Raw genomic sequence first — 7,488 nt, 5'->3', positions numbered from 1 at the left:
AAACTCTTTTGCATCAGTGAGTAATGATCTGGCCTTGGGTTTTCGCGATGCATAATTGTGCTAGTAGCAGTAGCACAATACAGTCTATGGCAAATTTTAGTTTTTGCCTTTTCTGATGTCATTATAACTGTTTCTGATGTCATTACTGCAATATATAGACTCAAGACTACTACAGCCCTTGGTCATGACAGCCATCTCTGTGTGTATTCTCAAATCGTTGTAGGCCTGTTGGTCACAAGATCGCGGGTTCAAGTTGCTGAGAAGCACAGTCTTCCGCGAGGGGCGATAAATGTGGTGTGTGCCCTATGTGGGGGTTTCGCGCACGTTAGAAAACCTTCAGACGGGCAAAATTAATTACGGAGCCAGAGCTGTGCCGTCGCTCATGATCACAGTTCTCTCGTGACGTAAACCCCGAACTGGTCCTAATATTATTACCTTAAATCGTGCGCTGATGTCTAGGCTGCATTGCCACATGCGAATTATTCATCATGCTTGTTCAGCAACACTTGATCATGACTGCCTCAACGTAGTTGGTGTTGTTCCCATAAAAAAATAAAAAAAGAGAAAAAGTATTGCTTGAAAGCAGGGTCCCTCGGGAGCCTGTCTGATCAAGAAACTCTACTCGAATACAACACATTTAGGGACAGTTGTTCCCGTATGGAGGTGATCGCGTCCTTGGAGGGGAGACACACTCCTGGAGCAGAGAACCGTTCTGCAGCACTGCATGTCTTCAGAGAAGATTTCACCAGATATATTTCAAAGTTTGCTTCACGTTCAGGACAGAAATAATTAATTATCGTACGTGTTTATGATCTGAGTCGGCACATTTCAGTTGAATCAGTTCAGAGCTGCCGTGTAATTGCAACGTTCGTTGTTGTCTTTTTTTTTCTGGCACGCGAAATTGCAATTTTGCTCTCCCTTACACTGTCAATGAATGTCGGGAAAGGTATTAGTGGATTTTGTTACACAATCACGGGAACCTTTGATATATTGTAAGGTAATGACGCCCTCCAGAAGAAGCACTTGTTTTAATGACCTCAGAATCTCTGGCGGTATTTGTGCGGCGGGGTACATATGCTCTAAACCATATAGCTCCATCGTTTTCGATGATGAAATAAACTTGTGTTGCTTTTCGATGTCGTGCAATGCTCCGCAAAGGGTGACAATAACGATACTATTATACTATATATTATTATAGATCATCATCCTTATGCACTGGAGTCACCTGAGGTCACATGAAGACGTCTGAAGTCTTTTGAAGTCACCTGAAGATGTCTGAGGACACCTGAAGGCATCTGGAGTCTCCTACTCTCCTCAAGGCAGCTGTAGATGCCTGAAATGAGCTAAAGGTACTCAAAGTAACTTACTTCAAGTCAGCTGGACTACTTGACGTCGGCTGTGGTCACCGCAACACCTCAGAGGTCGGCTGAAAGACGTCCGTAGTGTCTTGAAGACACTTGAAGTCACCCGAAGACGTCTGGTGTCATCTGAAGTCACCTAACATCACCTGAACACACCTGAACTTGTCAAGAGTCACCTAAAGTTGCTCGAAGTCAATTGATGAATCTTCTCGGGATCCTGGACAGGTGATCCAGAAGTGACCTCGCTCTCGGGCACATTCCTCCTGTATTCTCCCAACAGCCCCAACGCGCATTGCCGTAGCCTAATATTTTTCTATATTGCACTGACTGTCGTGTTTGTAATTTTTCACTATGACGTTCTACTTTAAATCTCTTCGAGTCAAAATGTATCAGGATGCTCTGGTGTACATGCCTATTGACTTCTGGTATGATAATCTAAAAATGGCAAAATTGGCAAAAAAATGGCAAAATTGACCTTCTTTGGAGATTGAGGTTTCAAATCCTGCACCAGACGAAACGTTTTTCAAAAAATAATGTAAATTTTCTTGTACTGCCCTAATTATTTTGTTCTTAGAAGGACCTTGTTTTAACCGAAGTCTCAATATAGCCTCGTGAACAGTCGTTTTGTGCTTGTCCAGATGCAAAACTACTGGTATCAATTACAAACAGAGTTCAAAACATCGCTTGGGGGTAGCAACTACACTATGTCGTACCACGCGCACATCGCCAGGGCAAATCCCGGATTTCTAAATCCACCCAGAGCATCACCCACCACGAGATGTGGAAGCTTACCGACCCAAGTAGTCTCCAGCATGTACTTGCCTTAAACCACTAGGCTACCCAAGCACCGATCAAAGTCGCACAAATTTGAAATTTTGTGAGAGAGACGACGACGGTGTTTCGAGTTTCCAAACGGATCTGCCAGGAAAGGATTTGGTGCCACATTGTAAAACCACAGACACAAGGAGAACCGCACTTTCTACAACATACCTGTCTTTATCCTGCGAATTTGTTATGCGACCTTTCAGAAAATGCGTTGGCTATCGGAGCCCTGGAATCAACGCCAAGTAAGTATAGCTCTCTTCGAAAACACACCCGAAATTGTTCCAGTACGGCAGATGTATGATTCTCCGAAATGGTCCAGTATTATAAACTAATGAGCGCTAAGAATACGAGAGAAGTGGGCGGGACGAAGTGGCCTATTATAGACGTTACCGTGCAAGTGATCGCGCTTCCCATCCCAGAGCTGAAAATAATACATTATGTGGAAGTGTTCAGGAATCCAGTAAAACCTATAAAAACCTGTTTTTTATAGGTTTATTTTATCAAATATGATGCCGAAACATGTAATTCCAAATATCCCATGCTTCTGGGATCTCTATAGAGTACAGCTTGAGGATTGGGATTCCCTGGTTAGACATTCTATTTCAGTTCTTCTGAGCTAATGTTACGGGAGATCTAGAAACCAACGCTAGCAATGTTCGTACAGAACCTGTTCTGTGGAATAATTATTCGCTAGGGCTTATCAGATGCGCGCCTTAGAATATGAGAAAGAACGGCTTTCTTTCTACGCTAGTTCTGTGTCAACCAAACTCTCCCAATTGCCCCGACGCTCTTTGCCATAGCCAAATACTTGTTCTATATTGCGATAAGTGTCGCGTTTGTAAGTTTTGACTACGTCCGGACCCTTAACTCCCCTGAAGACGACTGCGGTCACTTGGAGTCACCCGAGTGTATCTGGAGTCACATGAAGACGTCGGGTGTCATGTGAAGTTACCTAAAGGCATCTGAGGATGTCAGGAGTCACCTGAAGTCACTCGGAGTCACTTGGAGTGAGCTGGAGTCACCGTGAAGACGTCTGGGGTCACCTTCGTGCGTCTGGAGTCACTTGGAGTCACCCGAAGTCACCTGAGGACGCCTAAAGTCACTTGAAGTCGCATGAGGATGTCTGAGCTCACCTGCAGTCATATGAGGCCATGCCAAGTCACCTGAAAACATCTGGTGTCATATGATGATGCCGGCAGTAACTTCAAGTTACCTGAAGACGTCATTAGTAACCTGAAGTCACTTGAGGTCGCCTGAAGACGCCTGGAGTCACCTGAGGTCACGTGAGGGCATCTGAAGTCTTGAAGTCACCTGAAGATGTCTGAGGGCACCTGAAGACATCTGGAGTCACCTTAAGGCAGCTGTAGATGCCAGGAGTGAGCTAAAGGTACTCAAAGTAACTTTCTTGAAGTCAGCTGGAGTCACTTGATGTTGGCTGTAGTCACCGCAGCACGTCAGCGGTCAGCTGAAAGACGTCCGGGGTGAGCTAAGGCCACTTGAAGTCACCTGAAGACGTCTGGTGTCATCTGAAGTCGCCTAACGTCATCTGAAGCCACCTGAAGCTGTCTTTCTCCCAATTTCCTCCCATATTCTCCCAATAGCCCCAACGCTCATTGCCATAACATAATATTTTTTTCGATACTGCGCTGACTGTCGCTTTTGTAATTTTTCACTATGATGTTCTGATTTCAATATCTTCGAGTCAAAGTGTATCGGATGCTCTTGTGTACATGCCTATTGAATTTCTTGTATGATAATCGAAAAATGCAAAGCCGACCTTCTTTGGAGATCAAGGGTTCAAATCCTGCACCAGACGAATTAAAAAAATAGTGTAAATTTTCTTATTGTGCCCTATTATTGTTATGTTGTAGCCATGCTCGCTCCGTGGCGTCACCGTAAGATGTCTTTATTCACGTACGTGCCAAGTACGCACTGTCTCCGGGAACCTGGGGAGACAGGTACGTCAACTGTGGGGGCGCCACTTCTCAACAATTATACATCTACAAGGGGCACCACTTGTAATACATAACATGCCCTTTTTTTGGTAACACGGCAACCTTTCACAATTTTTCGAACGTTAATTCAAACAGTAATAGCAAACACCAGTTACCAACAACAGTGAGAAGGACAAGGTCGGTCTGCGAATAAGATTTCTGACAGTCAGTTAGAGTTGCCGACGCATATGCCACAGGGCGACCCTCCTGCAGGAGTGCAGAACCAAGACCATAATAACCGGCATCTGTAGATAGTGTGATAGGCTTTGTCCTGTCAAAATATGCGAGAACGGGTGCTTTCTTTAGCAAGTCCTTGATGCGAGTGAATTGCTTTCCCAAGCAGCACCCCGATATCGGGCCGACATCGGCCCGATGTGCTCTTGCCGACACCCCCGATATCGGCCCAACGTACACTTTGCAACACCGACCAGAGTTGGGCCGATGTCGGGTCGGGATATTGGCCCGATATCATTTGGACATGCTGCCGATGTCATTTCAACATGCTACCGACATGCTACCGATTTGTGACCGATGTTGCGCGAACATAATTTTGTATTTATATTCGTGTGTGGGCAATCGTAACTACAAAAACAAAGTTAGACTGTTATCTGCTAGGAAACAACATTTTATTTCTGCCATTATTTATTACTCGTTTCATTTTCTGATGGTTTCTTTTATTCCTCGTATTTCCCATGGCGGGCAATGAGCACGGCGTTACAAAAATCAAGACGAAAAAAAGTTTCAAAGCTCCTAGGACCACGAACTGTAAGAAGCTTTCAAAAGGTACCGGCATTCCTTTCAAAGCGAAAACAGATACTATATATTTCATGTCTTACGAGCTTCCGCAAATTCGAGAGCCCTGTTAGTCTCGGAATCAAAATGGTGGAGGTGACGTGTCTCAGTTTAACTCGCTCAAGCATACAAACAAGGCTCAAGTGAGGAATTGCTTCGAATATTAACTCGACATCAACGTAACGAATGTGTTTGCTACTTGCTTTTGGCGCGGGACACAAGTCAGTCTATGGAAAGCCAGTGTCAGCGTCATGTCGTTGGCTTCGGTCAACATCGAGCCGACATTGCCAACTTCAGTGGGATGTTGGTCGCAAGTTGGCAATGTCGGCGTCATGTCTCTGTTTTCTATGATAATCAAGGCGACATTGTCAATCTCTATGGGATGTCAATCGCAAGTTGACATTGTCAGCGTCTTCTCGCTGGTGTCGGTCAACATCAAGCCGACATTGCCAACTTCAAAGTGATATCGGTTGCAAGTTGGCATTGTCGGCTACATGTCGCATATTTCCGTCAACACTGTGCCGACATTGCCAACTTCAGTGTGATATCGGCCGCAAGTTGGCAGTGTCGTCTAGATGTCGCGTTTTCCCATCAACATCGAGCCGACATTGCCAACTTTAAAGTGATATCGGTCGGAAGTTGGCATTGTCGGCTACATGTCACTTGTTTCGGTCAACACCGAGCCGACATTGCCAACTTCAGCGTGATATCGGTCGCAAGTTGGCAGTGTCGGCTAGATGTCGCGTTTTTCCATCAACATCGAGCCGACATTGCCAACCTCAAAGTGATATCGGTCGGAAGTTGGCATTGTCGGCTACATGTCACTTGTTTCGGTCAACACCGAGCCGACATCGCCAACTTCAGCGTGATATCGGTCGCAAGTTGGCAATGTCGGCTAGATGTCGCGTTTTTCCATCGACATCGAGCCGACATTGCCAACTTATGTCGTACATCGGTCACAAGTTGGCAGTGTCGGGGATATGTTGGGCCGACACGCCCAACTTGCTGCCGATATCGGCCCGATGTCGTGTGCTGCCTGGGTTATTAGAGTCCCAACTCCACGGCACGTCGGATTTGAGAAGTTCCCGGAGCTCGCTCGTCTCGTGGCAAAGGTGTGGCACAAATTTGGCTAAATACGTCACCATCCCAAGGAACCGCTGCAGTTCTGTCTTGCTCGTGGGAGGCTTGATAGCAGAAATTACTCGTACGTTATCCTCGTCAGGACTGATGCCTTTATCTGTTAATGCGTGTCCGAAGTACTTCACTTGCTTCTAGGCTAGCTGAATTTTCACCGGGTTCTATTTCAGATTGTTTTCTCTAGCAACAGTAAGGACTCTTCTAAGCTAATCTTTATGCTGGTCAGTATCTTTTGCAGCCAGCAAGATGTCGTCAAAATATGGCCGTATGTCATCGTGTCCTTTAAAAACGACATCCACGGCACGCTGAAATATCTCCGGGGCACTGGAAACACAAATGGAAGTCGGAGGAAACGATAACGGCCCCAGGGTGTAGCAAACGTGCACAAAAAAGAACTCCTGGTGTCCAGCGCAACGTGCCAGGAGGCGTGATTCGCGTCAAACAAGATTCGACAGCACTTCCCCTTCTGTCGGGATTTTATAATGCTCACGCTTAAGGGCTGCGTTCAACTTTCGCCGATCCAGACAGATTCAAACCGACCCATTCTTTCTCGGCACCACTACAATAGGGTGTACCCAGTCAGTCGGCTCAGATACACGGGCTATAATCCCGTCTTTCTCCATTGATTCAAGCTCGCTCTTTACACTTGCCGCCAAAGCCAAAGGAATTTTTCGTGGAGAGCTGATACTTGGTGTGGCCCCTTCCTTCAACGATATACTGTACGTCCCCGGCAGACGTCCAACAGCCCCAAACACATCAGGAAACTCTGCCAATATGGCTTCAAAGTCTTTGCAAGCTGTAGTAGTAGTACAGTCCTCTCTGGTCGCGGGGGTACACTGGATTTGCCCAACTCTCTTTACCAGATTCAGATTCGTGCATGCTTGCTTTTCGAAGATAGGGCTTGCTCTCATCCGAACCACAACAAATTCCAAGCGACACTGGTTGCCGTTAATAAGACAACCTAATCAGCACTTTCCCACTATTGACAAAAGTTCTCCACTAAATCTTCGTACTTTCATGTTCGTGGGCTTAATTTTCGGCCTACTTAAGCAATGCTGGAGTAGTGTGTACGGTATCACATTAACATCAGCACCGGTATCCAGCTTAAAATTAACAACATTACCTTCAATGCTAACGACTTGTATCCAGTGAGGCAAATATGAGTTCCACAAAGTGTCAACGGTTAGCTCACCCAAAAGCAGCTCGCTGTTCACCGTTGTCTCGTCGGCGGCGTAATCCAGTGCAACAACCTGACGAGGGTTTGACCCCGAATGTCCTGTCTTTCGGCACATCCGTGCGAAATGTCCAAATATCCCACACGAGAGACATTGTGTTTCATATGTAGGGCACTGTCGCGGTCGATGCACTAGTCCACAGCG

Source organism: Ornithodoros turicata, chromosome 1, assembly GCF_037126465.1.
Source record: "Ornithodoros turicata isolate Travis chromosome 1, ASM3712646v1, whole genome shotgun sequence".
NCBI lineage: Eukaryota > Metazoa > Arthropoda > Arachnida > Ixodida > Argasidae > Ornithodoros > Ornithodoros turicata.
Note: the sequence above shows the minus strand (reverse complement) of the source record.